We start from the raw sequence: 21,544 nt of genomic DNA, 5'->3' as shown, positions 1-21,544 counted from the left end.
TTGGAAGTGAACCAGTAGATGGAATATTGATCTCTCATACATATATATATATATATACACATATATTTCTGCCTCTCAAATATATATATATACATACATATATACACATATACACATATATACATATACACATACATATATACATATACATACATACACATATATACATATATATGTATATATATACATATATTTCTGCCTCTCAAATAAATAAATCTTAAAAATTCTCAAATCCAATAATAGATTTCAATATTTACATTAATTTCATTCTATCAGTCAGCCTATCTGACTACCTGACTGCAAAGTCCCCTGCCTTATACATCTGAGGTCTGTCGCTTTAGTAAGGTATTCACTGCCTTATTGCATTTCCACAGTGAGAGGGAAGTACCAAAGAGAATGCCCCACAATAAAGCACTTTAGGGTGATCACTGATAGACAACATGGGTGAGTGCAATACTGACAGAAGCTTCCCACTGGGTGAATGGAAGACTTCAGTTAAGAGGCATCCAGAGTTCTAGAGGAAGGGGATACTTTGGTTCTCTTCACATTGCTAAGACCGAAGGGCCCAGGACCACCCAACAGTCCAGGGAGCAGCAATGAAAGAACAGAACTGCACAATTCTTCCAAGAAGTAACTAGAAATCTTTAAGTTAACCAGTTGAAAGTAAAAAATGCATTGAAAACATATGTATATGCACATGGTCTCATCAAACAGAATTATGAAAAGACAAATTTTTTGCATAAACTACTCAAAACTAGAACAACTTCAGGTTAAACAGTGTCTATCATCTTAACATAGCAGAATATTGAGTTTTGAAACAAGAGCTAAGTGGGAAGCTAAGTGTTTGTATGTAAGTATATATAAAACTATACATTATGGGGACCGGTGCTGTGGCATAGCCAGTAAAGCCACTGCCTGCAGTCCGGCATCCCATACGGTCACCGGTTCGATTCCCAGCTGCTTCACTTCTAATACAGCTCTCTGCTATGGCCTGGGAAAGCAGTAGAAGATGGCCCAAGTCCTTTGGCCCCTGCATCCATGTGGGAGACTCAGAAGAAGCTCCAGGCTCCTGGCTTCAGATCGGTGCAGTCCCAGCCATTGCAGCCACCTGGGAAATGAACCAGTGGATGGAAGACCTCTCTGCCTCTCCTCCTCTCTCTGTGTAACTCTGACTTTCAAACAAACAAATAAATCTTTTTAAAAAAAACTATACATTATGATGTAATTTCCTATAAATATAAAACTTTCCACAGAATTACTCAACAGGTTAACAGAGGTTCACAGCAAATATTACTAGGATTAGACAATGCTTTACAACAATTAAATTCTTGATATTTATCTTCCTTTTAAAGGAAATACAAAGAGTGTGACTATGGCTTAAGTGAGGACTATTCAAAGTGTGTGCACTTCATTGTTTAATGTATTTTGCTCTTTTGAAACACAGATCCATAGCAGGCCTCCTACAGGAAGTCAAACACAGAACTTCAGTCTTGAACTTAATGCTGTTCAGTGCTTAAGACCTTGAATAGGAGCCCCTTGAAAATTCTCTCTATATTAAAAAAGCAACAGACTATATTAAAGCTTCATTATATGTAACATAACCCTTGGTACATCCCACATTTACAAATATAACTGGCATTTGCTTTTTTACAGGATATATTAATAAAAGAACATAAGTCTATGACCAAAATATAGAAAAAAAAATTGTTTTGAAGTGTTTAATTCCAATTAAAACTGAGTGGAAACAACAAACAACTGACTCATAGTTAAAGGCTTAGACTAGATACAAAACCTCTTCAGTGGTAACAGTGGTACAGAGCATCCTTCTTCCTAATACAGATGATTATATTAAGGTAGAATTTTTTTATAGATGTAAGCTTTTATTTAAAAAGCACACTTATTTAGAGTCCCTTGTATATTTGTATAGTTTCTCATAATAACCAGCACAAAACATGACAAACATTATATTTTGGGGTGATATAATCTTGTTGCCTACAAATATTTTATGAGTACTATGTCCTAAGCCCTATCAGCAATAATACATCTGTTGATCCTGAAACTTCATAAATATATCTGGAAGACATGTGGAGGAAAGCAGGCTGAGTCACCCGAAAAGGAGCCATAGAAGGGCAGTTCCAGTTGTCTGATAGCTGAAGGGGCCACCATGGATGTCTTCAAGTGACTTCAGACTGCTGTCGCCAGTGGTTTGACTTGATGTCTGAAGATTTCCACTCTATGTGTACTACATACTCTGTAATCAACACTTGGGCCTCAATTAAAGTCATATTATGACATGACTCAGTCTTGCACAATAACAATTTTTTTAAAGATTTATTTTTATTTACATGAAAGGCAGAGTTACAGAGAGAGGAAGAGAAAGAGAGATCTTCCTTCCACTGCTTCACTCCCCAAATGGCCACAATGGCCAGGTGAAAGCTAGGAGCCAAGAGTTTCATCTGGTGCCCCATGTGCGTGCATGGACCCAAAGACTTGGGCCATCCTCTGCAGCTCTCAGGGAGCTGGATTGGAAGTGGAGCAGCCAGGACTCTAACCAGCACCCACATGAGGTGCCAATGTTTCAGGCAGTGACTTTACCTGCTATGCCACAGCACTGGCCCTCACAATAACAATCTTAATGATATCCACGTGAAGGACATAGGTGAAGTCACTTTTAAACAAGAGGGTGGAGAACAAAAGGGGAATATTGAGAAGATGGGCCAAGACACAGGGAAGGTTGGGGCAGAGAATAATCACCCTGGAGAGAATTGTGCAGTATTGTGGAGAGAGCTGCTTAACACAAAGGCTTTTCTCCCACAAGCATGATGCTGAGATGTTGACCCCCCTCACTTGGTGGCATGAGTGATTGGCATAGCACAGGTGTTGAGACTCTAGGGTACCCAAGAGAACCCTAGCCCTATCCCATGCACTGGATCTGAACTTCCCAAAGAGCAGTTAGCATCCTTGGCAAGGAGGTGTAGACTTACGAAACTTCCCAAAACTGCCACTGTGCCCTCACACCTTTTACCACCACTACACCCACTCCTTTCCTTCTGGGCCTCCTACTCACCCTACACTTTGCTTCCTTAGGAAAAGAGTGTCCTGAAAAAGGAGGGATTCCTCCAGAAACTTAGGCCACTTACATGGTTCCACCACCCCCAACCCCTGGAATGCAGACAGAAGGAAGGCAATGGAGGGCACAGGACAGTTTGAGGCAAGAAGTGAATTTCAGCAGCTCCAATGAACAAGTGGCATGGTACAACCCCTGACTGTGTCTGTGAGTATCCATGATTCAGAGACAAGGAGCAAGATTATAGAGGGCAATGGGACTATGGCACACATAAAAAGGGTAGAGAATTCCTGCTGTGTGTTACAAGTGAAGAAAGGATGAGGGATGACTTGCAAGGGCAGGGAGGAGGTGCACATTTTACAGCTCACTGAGTATTTGGCCACCTATTATGAAGAGAGTTTGAAAATTGGCTCCTCTTGGGGCTGGAGTTGTGGTGCAGCAGGTTAATACCCTGGCCTGAAGCACCAGCATCCCATATGAGCACCAGTTCAAGAGCTGGCTGCTCCACTTCTGATCCAGCTCTCTGCTGTGGCCTGGGAAAGCAGTGCAGGATGGCCCAAGTTCTTGGGACCCTACACCCATGTGGGAGACCTGGAAGAAGTTCCTGGCTCCTGGCTTCAGATCAGTGCAGCTCTGGCCATTGCGGCCAATTGGGGAGTGAACCATCAGATGGAAGATCTCTCTCTCTCTCTCTCTCTGTATTTCTCTGGATCTATTTCTCCATGTAACTCTGTTGAAAGAGAAAAAAAGAAAGACAGAAAGAGGGAGAGGGAGAAGGAGGGAGGAAGAAAGAAGTAAAAATGGCCCAAGTCCTTGGGCCCCTGCACCCCATGTGGGAGATCCAGAAGAAGCTTCTGGCTCCTGGTTTCAGTTTGGCTCAAATCTGGCCATTGCGACCTTTTGGGTGTGAACCAGCAGATGGAAGACCTTTCGCTCTCTGTCTCTGTCTCTCTCTCTGCCTCTCTGTAACTCTGCCTTTCAAATAAATTAATAAATCTTTTTTTAAAAAGCTTCTTTAAAATATTCAAAATATTCTACTATGCAAAGTAATCAAGTCACAAATGACATAGGTTAGAGATGAGAAGAAACGGTCAAATACATTTACAAAACAAAACATTAGTGAAATCTTAGTAATAAATCCCATTTTTTTAGTGAATCAACAGTTCTATTTTTTAAAGATTTATTTATTTTAAAGTTAGACCTACAGAGAAAGAGAGACAGACCAGAGAGAGATGCCTCCCATCTGTTGGATCACTCTCCAGACAGCCACAATGGCCCAGGGCTAGGCCAGGCAAAACCAGGATCCAGGAGCCTCTTCCAGGTCTCCAATGCAGGTGGCAGGAGTCCAAACACTTGGACCATCTTCCACTGCTTTTCCCAGACTATTAGCAGGGAGTTGGCTAGGAAGTGGAGCAGCTGGGACACAAACTGGTGCCCACAGGGGATGCTGGCATCATTGGTGGCACCTTTACCCCCCAGGCCACAATGCTGGCCTGAGTAATAGATCTCTAACTATTAATTATTTGGAAATTAAATGAGTTAAATTCTCAAAACAAAAACCATGGAGTAGATGAATGAATAAAACAAAACTATAAGTTGGAAACAAGAGATTCATTCACTCTAAAGCACGCTGGCAGATTAAAGATGAAAAGACAGAAACAGTTGAATTGAACAATTCATGAGAACAAATGGGTCTAACAGAAAAATACAAAACCTCCATTCAAGAGCATGGAATATATGTGGTCATCCATTAGGTCACAAAGCTAGTCTTAAAAACATAAGACTGGTATTATGTCAAATATCATTTCAAACCACAGTGATATGAAAGTAGAAACCAATACAGGTAGATTATAAAATTTACAAATATGTGGGAATAAAACAATATGGTCTTAACAACTATTGGTTCAAAAAAAAAACTTAAAAATGAAGTTAAAAATACCTTGAAGCAAATAAAAAAGAAACATGATATTAAAAAAACTTATAGGACACAGCAAAACATAGCACAACATCACTCCAACATAAAAGACCTGGAGGCCAGATCTAAGCTTCTGCCTGTAGTGCCAGCATTCCATATGGGTACCAGTTCGAGTCTTGGCTGATTCTCTTCCAATCCATCTCTCTGCTATGGCCTGGGAAAGCAGTAGGAGATGGCCCACGTGCTTGGGCCCCTGCACTCATGTGGGAGACCCTGAGGAAGCTCCTGGTTCCTGGCTCCTGGCTCTTGGATTCAGATCAGCCCAGCGATGGCTATTGTAGCCATTTGGGGAGTGAACCAGTGGATGTGAGACCTTACTCTCTGTGTCTCCCTCTCTCTGTCTGTAACTCCATTTCTCAAATAAATAAAATCTTAAAAAATAAAATAAAATAAAAATATCTGAAATAATCTAATAGCCTGATGGTATCTATAACTCAATAAATTAAGAAAAATCTAAACACAAAGTTAGCAGAAAAAGGAAATGATAAAGATCAAAACAGTCATTAAAAATATAGAGATTGGAAAATAATAGAAAGGAAGCATTTTTTTTAAAATCTTGACAAAACTGACAAATTCTTACATCAACTAAAAAAACAAAACTGCAAAAAAAAAAAAACACATAAAAACAAAAAACCAGAGATGAAAAAATGTTATAATTGATAGAGCAGTGCAAAGAATCACAACAGACTAATATGAATAATTATGCATCAATAAAATTGATAATCTAGGGGCCGGTGCTGTGGTACAGCAGGTTAAAGCCCTGGTCTGAAGTGCCAGCTTCCCATATGGGTGCCAGTTTGGGTCCTAGCAGCTGCACTTCTGATCACGTTCTCTGCTATGGCCTGGAAAAGCAGTGGAGGGCCCAAGTCCTTAGGCCCCCTGCACCCACGTAGGAGACCTAGAAGCTCCAGGAGTCTGACTTTGGATCAGCCCAGCTCTGGCCATTGCAGAGTTGAGTAACTCTGACTTTCAAATAAATAAATAAATCTTAAAAAACTGTATGTTTAAAAAAAGTAATGAATTTTTTAAAATATGGATAATCTATATGAAATGGATCAATTCCTAGAAACGTATAACCCACCAAGACTGAAAGTTGAAGAAATCACAGATACTAACAGATCTTAATGAGTAAAAAGACTGAGTCAGTAACACAAAGTTTTCCCTCAAAGAAAAAGCCATAGCCAAGGGGGTGTATGACTGGTGTCTACCAAACATTTGAACAACGTCATGATACTAATCCAGCAACTCTTCTAACACTTGAGGGAACGATACCTCTGTACTCACTTTATAGGGCTATCATCACCCTGACACTAAAAGAAAGGAAAATGACAGGCCAATATCTCAGATAAACAGATGGAAAATCACTCAGGAAAATACTAGCAAACAGTATTCAAGAGCACATTAAAGGGATTGTTTACCGCAATTAAGTGGCATTTGTCCCTATGTTGCAAAAATGGTTCAGCGTCTACAAACTGGTAAATATGACCCACAATAATATATGAAGAACAAAACTATAGCACATCCTTGAGATGCAGAAAACCCATCTGGTGAAGTTCAAACACATACTAATGATAAAAAAACTTTCAAGATTTTGCTATAGAAGAAGTATATCTCAACACAATAAATGCCATTAACAAGCTCAATGCTAACACCATGGTCAGTGAAAAGTTAACAACTTTCTCAAAATTCAAAAACAAGATAAAGATACCCACTCTCACCACTTCTACTGCATCTAGTTACATGACCTCCAGTCCAAGCAGTTAGGGAAGAAAAAGATATAAAGACATGGAAATAGAAATGAAGAGATGAAATTTTCTGTTTGCTGAAAACATAACATTATATACACAAAACCAAAAAGATCATTTACCACAATTGAGTGGGAAAATGGAAGCATGATTAAATATATACAAATCAATAAATGATTCATCACATTAACAGAACAAAGGACAAAAGCATATATGTGTATGTAAATAATATCTACATATGAAGTGAACAAGAAAAAATATTTAAAAATATCAAATCCTAAAATATAAAGCTGGGAAAAAAAAACACGTGATCATCACATCAGATGGAGAAAAAGCGTTTTGATGAAATTCAATACATTTTCATGAATAAAAAGACTCTCAAGATTAAGTATCCAGGGTCCACCGCTGTGGAATAGCATGTAAAGCTGCCACCTGCAGTGCTGGCATCCCATATGGGTGCCTTTTAGATTCCTGGCTGCTCCACTTCCAATTCAGCCCTTTGCTATGGCCTGGGAAAGCAGTGGAAGATGGCCCAAGTCTGAAAGAAGCTCCTGGCTCCTGGCCTCAGATAGGCCAAGCTCTGGCTGTTGGAACTATTTAAGGAGTGAACCACCAGATGGAAGACATCTCTCTCTCTCTCTCTCTCTCTCTCTCTCTTTCTCTTTCTCTTTCTCTCTCTCTCTGCCTCTGTCTCTCTGTAACTTTGCCTTTCAAATAAATAAATAAAATCTTAAAAAAAAATTAGATGTCTAAGAAATACACCTGAACACAATGACAGTCATAAATGAAAACCCCACAGCTACCACCAGAGTCATAGTGAAAATCTGAAAGCTTTTCCTCTAAGACTTAAAAAGACAAGGATATACATTCTCATCATATCAATTGCATATAGTACTTAAATTTCTAGCTAGAATGATTAGGCAAGAAAAAGAAATAAAACCACATGAAAGTGCACAGCAGTAAAATCATCTGTTTGCTGATTACACTATCTTACAAGATGCCTAAACTATCTTTAAATATATTGCAGTATGTAAAGAGCGATATAAATATAATATAAAGGGGGGCTAGCACTGTGGCATAGCAGGTAAATCTACTGCCTGCAGTGCCAGCATCCCAAAAGGGCTTCAGTTCAAGTCCCGGCTGCTCCACTTCTGATATAGCTCTCTGCTGTGGCCTGGGAAAGCAGTAGAAGACAGCCCAAGCCCTTGGGTCCCTACACACATATGGGAGACCCAGAAGAAGCTCCTGGCTCCTGCTTTTGGATCGATGCAGCTACGGCCATTGAAGCCAACTAGGGAGTGAACCAGGGTCCACCGCTGGTTCTCTCTCTCTGTCTCTCCTTCTCTCTCTGTGTGATTCTGATTTTCAAGTAAATAAATGAATTTTAAAATGATAATAATAATATAAAGGGTTATAGACAAGATTACCCATAGAAAAGAAACCCAGGAAAAAACTGCAATTTAATTTCTATAGCTATAAAATAGAGTAACTATAATAAAAATCCACTTGTAGGCTAAATAGTTTGGAATAGGAACAAAAAATTAATAGAATTTGAAATATGGTCTGATTCCAAAGGCATGTGTCAGGAACCTGATCCCCAAGGCAATAATTTCAGTTCTTAGGAACAGACTAACACCAATTTTTAAAGGGTTTGAGGGTATGAGATTTTTCTCTTACTCTCTCACCATGTAATGTCGTCTGTCATGTTAGGATGCAGGAATATGGCCCTTTTCAGGTGGGTCTTCTTGGCCTTGGACTTCTCTAACTCCAGACTACAAGAGATAATTTTTCATTATAAAATTATCCATTTTATGACCTTTTTATAACAACACAAAATATACAAATACATACTTTCTAATCTTTTAAAAATGTTTATTTATTTTGAAAGGCAGAGTGATAGTTGGAGACAGAGAGAGAGAGAAAGATCTACTATCTGCCAGTTTACTCCCCAGATGGCCACAATGGCCAGGGCTGAACCAGACAAGAACAGCAGCCTAGAACTCCATCTAGATCTTCCACATGGATGGCTGGACCCAAGTACATGGAGCATCAGTGCATCAGTAGGGAGATTGGTTGGAAGAAGAGTAGCCAGATCCAAATCAGCACTCAGATATGGGATGCCAGCATTGCAGTTGGTGGTTTAATCCATTGCACCTCACTAGCCCTGATATGTCCTAATATTTATGAAAGAGAGAAGGAAAATGCAGAAAGCTTTAGCAAACCACAAAACCAATATACTAAGCTAAAATACTTCAAAAAGTTTGCAGAAAGTAGAAGTAAACATAAGCTCACTTTGGTAAAACCATTTTTAAAATCATATGGGACCTTTTAAACTTTTTTTTAAAGACTTATTTATTTATTTATTTGAAAGGCAGAGCTTACAGAAAGATAAGGAGACAAAGAAAAAGAGAGATCTTCCATCCATGTTTCACTCCCCAAATTGCCTCCATGGCCAAGCTGGGCTGGTCTGAAGCCAGGAGCCAGGAGCTTCTCCCAGATCTCTCACATGGGTGTAGGGGCCCAAGGACTTGGGCCATCCTCCCCTGCTTCCCCAGGCACATTAACAGGGAGCTGGATCTGAAGTGGAACAACAGGGACTCAAACCAGCACCATATGGGATGCTGGCATTGCAGGTGGCAGCTTTACCTGCTATGCCATAATGTCAACCCCTAAACTTCTTTTTGTTAAAAAAAAAAAAAGTATCTATTTATTTTACAGGCAGCATGCTAGACAAAGAGTTCGTCCATCTACTGGTTCAAAAACCAAATGTCTGCGACTACTGGAATTGGTCTAGGCTGAAGCCAGGGACCAGGAACTCTATCCAAGTCTCTCACACGGTTGGAAAAGCTCCAATTGCAGGGAGCTGAATCAGAACTGGGGCCACTGGTAACTGAACTGGCACTATCAGTGTCCCCGTTGGTGGCTTCACCTGCTATGCCACAACACTGGCCCCTTCAATGAACTTCTTGAAAACTCCTAGTGTGAGCATTTCAAACAAAAATTTTTGCATCAAAATAACCTTATCTTTTATTTCAACTTTCCACAATCTTTTTGACATATCCTCATACATGCAATTGGAATTACAGATAGAAAGAGAATGAGTAAATCACAAAATGTATGTTTAGCCATTGCCAAACATCCCGTGATTTGTAAACATCAATTTATAGACTGAAAACACTCAGTGACACCCTAATCTGGATAGTACAAGGAAAATGACCCTAAAAAAATCAGAAACTGAGGAATCTCATATACAAGAAAAGAGTGAGAGAAATTATAGTCCATAGTACACCAGGAACAACCAGGCATGCTGATGTCTGACTTCACCTCTGAAACAATGGAAAGACATTTGAATGAAAATATCCTCCAATCCCTGATTCATGATCTAGGAGAACTATTCTAAAATGTGAGGTGAACAGGAGTGGGCACTGTAGTACAATGCATTCAGGTGCTGAGTGGAATGCCCATTTATCCTATCTGAGGGTCTGTGTTCAAGTTCTACCTCTGCTTTTAAGGCAACTTCCTGCTAATGTGCCTAAAGAGAGGTGGCAGATGTGGGCTCAAGCACTGGATCCCTGACACCTGCACAGGAGACCTAGACTGAGGTCAAGCTTCATGATGCTAAAGCCTGAGCTTGCCTCAGCTGTGGGACTTTGGGAATGAGCCAACAGATGGAAGACACCTCTCTTTCTCTCCCTCTCTCTATCTATGTGTGTGTGTGTGTGTGTGACTCTGCCTTTTTAAATAGACACTGAAACACGAGGTGAACAACACATGTTCTGATAAAAACAAACTACTAAATTAATCACCCGTAGACCTGCATATGAAATGCTAAAGGAAGTTCACCAGACTGAAAGGATATAATACAAAATATTAATGTGGGCTTACAGGAAAGAATCATGATCATTAAAAACCATATACATGTGTGAGCATAGGGCAAGCGTTGTGGTGCAGTGGGTTAGGCCACCCCCTGAAATGCCAGCATCCCATTTAAGCACTGGTTTAAGTCCTGGCTGCTCCACTTCTGGTTCAGCTCTCTGCTAACGCATCTGGGAAAAGCAATAGAAGATGGCCTGAGTACCTGGGCCATTGCCACCCAAGTGGGAAACCTGGATGGAATTCCAGGCTCCTAGCTTTGGCCTTGCCAAGCCCAGTGCCAGTCATGGTCAGCTCTTCCTCTCTCTAACTCTGCCTTTCAAATAAAAATAAAACAATAAAAAAACTGTGAGCAAAATAAAAGGCTGTATGCCTTTTTATTCTCTTAATTTTGTCAAAAGAGGAATGATTATTTGAAGAAAAACTTACACTATGTGTGACACTTATATATTGATTCACTATGTAAACATACATATAAAATCGTAGCACAATGTATAGAGGTCAAAAATGGAACTAATCTATTGAACAGCTCCTCTCCTATATTGGCTATGAAGCACTACAGTATAACTTCAAGAATACTGTGGCAAGTTATTCATAGTTTAAATCTTTGGAGGAATTAATAGCAAATTCAGGCATAATCAGGGAAAATTAATGAAACAAAGCAGTGTATGTTTTTGATAGGGCATCCACAACATAGTACTATAGGTGGGGTGGCTTCAACAACAGAAAATTATTTTATCATAGTTTGGGAGGGTGAAAGTTCAAAGAACAAGTTGCCTCCAGGGTTGGTTTCTACTTTCCATTGATGCCTTTCCTTTTGGTTTGAAGGTGGCCAAATACTCACCACAACCTCTCTTGGTCTTTTCTGCAGGTTCCCTCGTTCCTTGTTGTCTCTCTCACAGAATCACAAATTGGACTGGATTAGGATCCACTTATGGGGCCTGCACTGTGGCTTAGCAGGTTAACACCCTGGCCTGAAGTGCCGGCATCCCATATGGGTGCCAGTTCTAGTCCTGGCTGCTCCTCTTCCAATCCAGCTCTCTGCTATGGCCTGGGAAAGCAGTAGAAGATGACCGAAGTCCTTGGGCCCCTGAACCTGCATGGGAGACCCAGAAGAAGCTCCTGGCTCCTGGCTTCGGATTAGCACAAGTCCGACCATTGTGGCCATGTGGGGAGTGCACCATCAGATGGAAGACTTCTCTCTTTTGGCCTCTCCTCTCTCTGTATAACTCTGACTTCCAAATAAATAAATAAATCTTTTTTTTTTTTTAAAAAGGATCCATCTATAGGCCCACAGATAACCTTCACTGCCTACTTGAAGGTATTCTCTCAAATAGTAATTTGGGGATTAGAGTGGTCATTTATAGATTTTGGAAGAAAATAATTCAGTCCATAACATAGAACTAAACAAACAAGAGAAATACCAAAATGAAATATTTAGTATATTTTATAGGTGCAGGCATTTAGCCTCATGGCTAAGATGTCAATTAGAATCTCTTGGTATCACAGTGGATTCTGTGGGCTTAATTCCAACTCTAGCTTCCAGGATGAGTAAGTTCTTATATGCAGTAGTGATGGTTTGAGTAATTGAGTTACAGACACCTGTGTGGAAGGCCTGCATTGAACTCCCATCATCTGACTTCAGCCTGGCCCAGTTCCACCTACTGCAGGCATTTGGAGAGTAAACTAGTGGATGGAAGATCTCTGTCTCTGAAATAAGCAAAACATTTATAAATTATTAAAAATACTTGATGAGCCAGAAGAAAGGTAATAAAGAAAGAGGAAGAAATCAGATGAGAAAAATGGAAAACAAGTATCCATAGTATCATATGAATAATAAGGGCTCTATCTCAGCTTTCATGTTCCATAACAATGTAGCATATTCTCATCTAGGTTTCAATTTGAATTATATAACAAAATGTCTTCTTTTAAGATATTATTTATTTATTTGAGAGGCAGAGATACAGAGAGAGGGAGAAAGAGAAAGAGAGAGAAGAAGAGAGAGAGAATTTGCATCCCTAGTTCACTCCCCAAATGGCTGTAATGTCTGGAACTGAGCTGATCCAAAGCCAGGAGCAAGGAGTTCTGGGTCTCCCACACGAGTGCAGGGACCCAATGATTGGGGCCATTTTCCACTGCTTTCCCAGGCCATTAAGTAGAAAGCTGGATTCAGAAGAGGAGCAGTTGTACAAAATGTCTTTTTGATATGGCATCAGAAAGAACAGAGACCAATTTGCACCCATATTAGATAGCTCTAATGTCTTATAAGCATGCAAATTTTACCTTGCTTATGTATATTATCTGATGCTACATTATATTTATTACTATGATTTCATTTTAATTAATAAATCCCTTTGAGGATTGTATTTTGGTGCTGCAGATTAATCTGCTGCCTGACATGATGGCAACAAATCCTCAGGGCCAGCACTGTGGTGTAGCAGGTAAGGCCACTGCCTGCGGTGCCCGTATCCCATATGAGCACCAGTTCCAGATGCAGCTGCTCCACTTCTGATCCAGCTCTCCACTGTGGCCTGGAAGAACAGTGAAAGATAGCCCAAGTCCTTGGGCTCCTGCACCCGCATGGGAGATCTGGAGGAAGCTCCTGGTTCCTGGCTTCAGATTGCCACAGCTTGGGCCATTGTGGCCAAATGAGGAGTTAACCAGTGGATGGAACACTTCTCTCTCTATCTCTCTATCTCTCTTTTTTGCCTCCCCTTCTATCTCTGTGTAACTCTGATTTACAAATAAATAAATAAATCTTTAAAAAATAAAAATAAACCCTCATAAATTTCCTAAAATACATGGATGAAAGCAAGTAATGAATTTACTGGAGATATACTCACTTTCCTTTGTCTTAGAAACATGCACAGATCTCTGGAATCATATCTGGAAGAAAACATGAATGGAGGGAGTTCAAAGAGAAGTGACTGGGCTTGATTCTAGATTCTACTGTGAAAAGTAAGATCATGATAGAAATGACTTGAGAATAGTGGACACGTTAGAAAAAAAAAAAAAAACAAAATCAGATTCTCCATGGGGGAAGATTTTCTTCCACATTAGAGAGACAGGAAAATGCTCCCTGAAAGAACACTCATAATTATATTACTCAATAGATATTAAATACATTAACTAAAGGTTAATGAAAATATTTATTTGCTATTGATTTTCTATAAAAAATGCTGCAAAGAAATGTTATAATTTTGAGAATTATTATCCAAATAAATTATAGTATAACATAGAAACAATAAACATGGTGTGACTAAAATTCATACCACAGAAAATATTTGGTAGAATTAGCCATTTTTCTAATGATACAAATCAAATGTTCCACAAAGGAGTCTATATTAGTGCTTCCCATAGAACTTCTCTTGCTTTTATTCATCTAATATTCCATAGAAAGTATGACTCTTAAAACCGATGTGTGTTTTTCCAGGAGTCAGGAGCTTCTTTTGGTCTCCCACATGGGTGTAGGTCCCTAAGCACCTGGGCCAATCTCCAGTGCCGTCACGGGCACATCTGCAGGAAGCTGGATCAGACATGGAGCAGCTGGGACTCAACTGGTGCTCATATGGGATCCCGGTGCCACAGGTGGCAGCTTTACCTACTTCGCCACAGTGTTTGCCCTACTACACTTTGCAAGTAATCGCTCTAAATAGCATACCTTTTTGTATTCACACCTTTATGTATTCCTTCCCAACAATATTGGCTTTGTCATTTTACTTGCTTTAGTCCATGGAACAGCAGGAAATATGATACAAGGTTTTTGTTTTGTTGTTGTTGTTTAGGATTTATTTATTTTACTCAAAAGTCAGAGCTACACAGAGATAGAAGAGACAGAGAAAGAGGAGAGAGAGAGAGAGAGAGAGAGAGAGAGAGAGAGATCTTCCATCTGCTGGTTCACTCCCCAATTGGCTGCAACAGCCGAAGCTGTGTCACTCTGAAGCCAGGAGCTTCTTCAAGGTCTCCCATGTATGTGCAGGGGCCCAAGGACTTGGGATATCTTCTACTGCTTTCTTAGGCCATCAGCAGGGAGCTGGATTGGAAGTGGACACAATTGGGATGCCATCACTGCAGGAGGCGGTGTTATCCACTAAGCCACAACACTAGCCCCGATACAAAGTTTTAAAAATTAACTGCTTACTGGGGTTTGCTTTACTGGACATAATTACCTTGTGAAAAAGCCTGGGAGTTGCCTGTTGGAGACACAGGACCCAGCTGAGATATAGTGGCAATCACCAGACACATGAGTGAAGCCATCTGCAAGGCACTAGCCTCAGTACAGGCCCCAGATGACTTACCCCTCATTTGTGTGCTCCCTTCAGCAGTGCATATATTAACCCTCATTTGTGATCCCAGGCAACACCAACACAGGAAGTACCTACCTAAGCCCATCTCAAAATGTTGAATTAGGATTGTAAATATAGGGGTTATACTTTAAACTTGCAAGTTTTCTGTGAACTTGTGGCAAATAAAATGCTGGAGGAGATATAAAATTTGGGACATGCTCAATTGGACTTGCCTCAAATGGTGGAGGTAGAAACATGCCAGGGGATTCCAATACAATCCCATCAAGGTGATATGTACCAATGCCATCTCACTAGTCCAAGTGATCAATTTCAGTTCACAATTGATCACACTAAGTCTAAGAGTCAAAGGGATCACACAAACACAACTAGTGCCTGCTAATACTAACTGATAGAATCAAAAAGGGAGAGAACGATCCAACATGGGAAGCGGGATACACGGCAGACTCATAGAAGGGCAGATGTCCTAAACAGCACTCTGGCCTCAGAATCAGCCCTTAAGGCAATTGGATCTGGCTGAAGAGCCCATGAGAGTATTTTAGGCATGGAAAGTCAAGACACTCTGGCAAAACAAAAGACCTAAATGAAAGGTCTCTGCGAGTGAGATCCCAGTGGAAAACACAGGCCATCGAAGAAGGAGGTACCTTTCTCTGAAGGAAGGAGAGAACTTCCACTTTGACTATGACCCTGTCGGAATAAGATCAGAGTTGGTGAACTCAAATGGCTTCCATAGCCTTGGCAACTCATGACAAGAGCCTAGGGAGATTACTGACGCCATAAACAAGAGTGTCAATTTGTTAAGTCAACAACAGGAGTCACTGTGTACTTACTTCTCATGTGGGATCTGTCCTTAATGTGTTGTCCAATGTGAAGTAATGCTATAATTAGTACTGAAACAGTATTTTATACTTTGTGTTTCTGTGTGGGTGCAAACTGATGAAATCTTTACTTAATATATACTAAATTGATCTTCTGTATATAAAGATAATTGAAAATGAATCTTGATGTTAATGGAATGGGAGAGTGAGTAGGGGATGGGAGGGGTGCAAGTGGGAGGGAAATTATGGGGGGGGGGGCATTGTAATCCATAAACTGTACTTTGGAAATTTATATTTACTAAATAAAAAGTTAAAAAAAAATTTTAAAAATGCTGTTATGTTTTGGTGAGAAAAAGAACTGAATTATATGCCAAATACAGTGATCAGAACTTCATGACCACACACAGATATATTCATGAGCACAAGCCACACCAACCAGAGGGATGTCAGGAGGGTCACTGCCACATACTTGTCTGCAGATCATAAGACTATGCTCCAGGGGCTGGCGCTGTGGTGTAGCAGGTAAAGCTGCTGTCTGCAGTGCTGGCATCCCATATGGGCACCAGTTCTAATCCTGGCTGCTCCACTTCCAATCCAGCTCTCTGCTATGGCCTGGGAAAGCAGTAGAAGTTGGCCCAAGTCCTTGGGCCCCTGCTCCTGAGAGGGATACCTGGAAGAAGCTCCTGGCTTCTAGCTTCATGTCAGCACAGCTCCAGCCTGTGGCCTTTTGGGAACTGAACCAGTGGATGGAAGACTTCTCTCTCTCTGCCTCTCTGTAACTCTGCCTTTCATATAAATAAATTAATTTTAAAAAAGACTATGCTTCAATTTTTACAAATATTTTATATTGTATGTCATTTCACTTGTATTTATCAAAATAATTAATAAAGTGATTGATTGCCATTTTAAACATTTGAAAAAAGTTTAATATTAAATGTCTATAGAATTTATGACTATCAAGCATTGATAACTAGAAGTAAGTGAGAAAAACTTGTATTATAAACCTTTGGGGCTCACACAATCCATATACAGTAAGGGGAGAAAGGATAAGGATAGCCATGGTCAAGTCAAAGTCTCTTTAAACAGTTCTAGATTGACTGTGACTACTAAAAATCAACCTCAAAACTAAACATGACTTTTGAATTAATTGTGGCAAGACAAATAGCACTACTCAAATCTAAGAGTGTCTAATAAACACAAATCATGTAACACTTATCTCCTAAAAATCTCCTTTGTTCCATCTCTCCTATCAGGCAGACAGATCCTTATCACCTCTCCTGTCCTGCCAGGAAGAACTCTCAGGACAGAGGGGGCATCAGCACATCTCTATACCAACTGTGGTTATAGACTAGGCTTCAGAGAGCTCCAACTCTGGAAATAATGGAAGCAGAATGAAGTCCTGGGAATGGGTTTGGGGCAAAATAGATAGACTCTCAGATAGGACAAATTACCCGCTCCATTGCAGGCAGCACTTTCAAGTCCCTTCCAATAAGTAACATTTCCTAGGGCCTTGCTTCTCACAGATCATACAAACTATCCATTGTCACCCAGTCTGTAGTAGCTTATGCATGAGCTAAGATAGCATCTCTCAGATCTCTGGGCAGTAGGATGCATGGTTGCCTCAGCCATACCATGCTAGGATTCATCTTTAAAAGGGATTCATTTGTTCGCCTGTGAAGCATTAAGCAGGTGTGGAACAAAGGGTTATCCTTTCAGGTGGATTTCTACTCATGAAATCATTCTTCCATACAGCAAACTACTTTTTTCTAAAGAAAATAGGATCATCCTTCAGCACTCTAATTTCCCTTAGAGATCCAGTATTCTTGGAAACTAGCATCTGTGTATCTATAAACCCATAAAATGTTATGGGCAGGATACACAGTGCAGCAGGGGGCAGGAAGTTTCACTTGCTGAGGAAACGCAACAAGCCCCACAAATACAACTACACTCTTGTGAACAGCCTGTACATAGGCGCACAATGATTTCTCTGGGAAATCAGCGCTATGTCACTGGTACTGGGAATGCCTTCAAGTTACAGATGGATAAATCAATACCATATAGGTCAGTAACAAGATCCTCTCGTGGCTGAGCTGGAACTAGACTCACTCCAAACACCTCCCAGCTCATACAATCTGCAGGTGCTCCTTGCTCCACTGCCACCTTGACCACATCAATATGGAACTTGTGAAATCAGATTCTGCATGATGGAAGAACACAGGCCTTCTAGCAAAGCACCTACCTCCAGCAGAGTAATCACTCAAAGCTCAGCCCATGGTGGGCTTCCTCACCCTCAGACCTTAGGTTCTAATGACTGTGCTGTTCCCCACAGGCCCAGAGCTGTGGCAAGCAACTCCCTATCAGCCCTCACCCACCTGAGAACCATGGATGCTTCTGCTCCCAACAAGAGGAAAACAAACGTTCTACTCCCCAGGATCCTTGTGGTCTTTGGATCCCATCTTTCTCTCTGGCACTTACCTTCAGGAACACAGAATACAGTCAGTGCCTTTGAATCAGCATCAGGAGGGTTGCAGGGCCTAGAATTTCAGGGAAGAGAGGACAGGAGTGAGCAACATAACCCACACTGAGAAAGACCTGAAAAATCCCTTCCCATGGATCTCTGCTGGTGCTGTAATGGAAGGGAGAGGCTTCATTTCCCCTAGGCCTCTGCACCCCTTCACAAAGAAACAAGAAAATGATGTGTCTATTTCCTGGGCACTCAGCCCTGCTACCTTGAAACCAGATGCGATGTATCAGAATTGGCATCTGTCTGCCAACCATGTAGAATTCTAGTGACTAATTTATGGATTCACAAGCTGACATTTTAAAGGAATAGAGAAATTTTACTGTGGGCAGTGGTGATCACTGTCATTATATTTAATTTTTAGTTCTGACAATTGTACTGTATTTATATAACACATATGTATTTATTGTGGATCTTCTATAAAGCATGGGGAAAATTGCAATGAATATTTTACTTTAAGATATTTGAACAAGAAATTGATATTACTATGGCAACTCATGCCTAACCTTTAAAAAGATGCTTGCCTAGCAGAGATGGTAAGAAATGTAGACAAGAAACCAAAAAAAAGCTAAAAATGATGACCATGACAAGACAAAGAATGAGAGAAAACTAAACAGTTCTGGAAAAGGGTCAGAGATAGATATCACAAAGTGAGGATCACACTGAGCTAAAAACTAAAGGTAAAATTCACAGGCTGCTTCAGGAGTACATTTACATAGCTGTCAAATGCTTAAACTATATGAGACTGCCCACTCAGATTGTGCCACCTTTTACATTTTACTATTGGTGGTTTGCAGAACAATAAATCCATTCCTCCTTCATATTGACTGCACCTAGTTATAGTAATTAAATGGTTTTTAAAGTCTTACATTCCTGTATATGCAAAGATTTGTTTTATTGATATGCAGTAAAGGCATAGAAATTTTTTAAAAAATAAAAATATGCTTGCTCTAATCTATTAAATAACTTATGAGTCTTCCATGAATCATATTCGAGAGTTGGGAAAACTCTTCTATTGCATACGCTGGAATAAGATATTGGGTCCTAAGGCGTGTGCCTCCCAAATTCATTGTACAAATACAAAAATTACAACGTCTGGTAGCTACTTGCCTAGGAACTCCTGAAATACTTCTGTTCCTCTCTGTAACAAATCCTCCCTTATCCTTTTGAGAGCAGGACCTCTACTTTCCCTGACATTTGCTGCTTTGTGCCACCTACTAGGCAAGGAGGTCAAACAGAATTTCATGGATCTCCCAATACTAAAGAAGCTCCTCTCCAAATAGAGATGGGCATGGCTCCTGTGGTCAGGGCTGATATGTTCTTGAGTGGGAGTGTGATGTGCTAACTCTTGGTTAACAACCTACCCATGGTTTCCTCTATACCTAAGATATCATTTGCACTGTTCAAATTCCTGTGGCTTGTTTGACTCCACCCTTGCTCTACAGTGACTTTATTTTACAAATTAAGGAATGAGTCTCAAACATCTAAGCCTAGACACCTGCATCTCAGACCAGAGAAACAACCCTGCCATGAATATATAGAGCTCAAAGTTATACTCCTTGAAATAGAAAATGAACTTGCAGGTATCAAAGAGCTAGTCCGTACCAAAGAGCATTTGGTCCTTATGTCCTTTCCTAGGAATGGTTCCTCCTATTTAGGTGGTCATACACCTCTGCCACCAGGAGCTGCTCATACTAGGATTGGAGATGTGGACTCTGTAAGAATTCCTGAGAATACAGAAAGTAGGAAGCCTGCACTCACTGATAGTTCGCTGTCCTTAGGCACTCACTTTCTCTATGTCCAAGCTGTATACTCCATATGTACTTCACATTTGGACTTCACATTTGGAGGATTTATCTTTTCCTGAATGCAGAAGAATGAATAGTCCCTGTTATGAAGATACAGGGACTGACAATCAGGGAGCAGGATTGAAAAATGCAGAATCCAACAAAGATTAAGAGCTAAGGGCAATCTTTTCTGATCACCACTACTAAAAATATTTAGAAATTTACCTGTGCTGTCTGGCCATGTTTGGTTTGGTATTTATTTATTTTATGAATATATTTTTTAAACAGATATTCAGATAAAATTAATATTACCTTTCCTTACAACCTGTGTCCTGAATCAATCATTGTGATGTACAGTTTACATCCTCCTATCACTTTTCTCTTATATATATATCCACATGTCTATAGAAATATGCAATGAAGGGAAGATAGATTTCATGTGGATTTGAGTTTGGAATACAATATAAAAAATACATAAAACTCTGAAATAATCTAATATATAATACATACCTTTAAAAATATCAAATTATATAACTTTCTTACGCAGTATAATTGAGTTATGACTATAGCTCACTTATCATGGAATTCATGAACTAAATGTATACATATAAATCATTGCTTTCCAGTAATTGGTAGCCATCTCTGCTGCCAATTTAGAACTCTTTAACACCTCTAAAAGAAAGTAGGAGGTGGGGCAGGTGGCCTAGTGCTCAACATGCTGCTGGGGACACCCAGATCACATAGTACCAGGGTTTGAGTGCCATTTCCACTCCTGGTTGCATTCTTGTTTCCTGCTAGTGGAAACCCTGGGGACACATACAGCAGGCAATGGCTCAAGTGATTGGGAACCTTAAACCATTTGGAGACCTGGATTTAGTTCCCAGCTTGCAGCTTTTTAAAATATGTTTTTTAAAAATAATCAATTTGTTTAAAACAATTAAAAAACAGAGGAAGAGAAATTGTCCCCTCAGTAGTTCACTCACCAAATACCTACTATATCTAAGACTGGGCAGGCTGAAGCCAGAAACCTTAGATCTCAATCTGTGTTTCCATGCAGGTTGCAGGAACCCATGTACTTAATAAACATCACCTACTTCCATCACCTATTGCCTCCCATGGTGTGCACCGGCAAGAATATGGAATTGGAAAGGCGAGGTTTAAACTCAGCTACTCCTATGTGGAATGTAGCTATCCAAACTATGTAACTACTGCACCAATCACCCATCTCAGCATAAAAATTTTATATTGGAGTATCAGGTGGATATTACCTGCTTTCCTCTCATGGAAAACATTTAGAAACAGAAAATAAACCTTTGAAATATCAATTTTTCCTTGGGAGAAAATAGTTCATAGTATTGTGAGTTTCAGGGTAGAAGTTGGCATTTAGCAATTGGAGAAATCTCTGGACATTTATGGGTTTGTTGCCAGACTTAGTGCTCTGGATTGGAAATGAT

Source organism: Lepus europaeus, unplaced genomic scaffold (genome assembly GCF_033115175.1).
Source record: "Lepus europaeus isolate LE1 unplaced genomic scaffold, mLepTim1.pri SCAFFOLD_29, whole genome shotgun sequence".
Lineage (NCBI taxonomy): Eukaryota > Metazoa > Chordata > Mammalia > Lagomorpha > Leporidae > Lepus > Lepus europaeus.
This window is presented reverse-complemented; position numbering follows the sequence as displayed.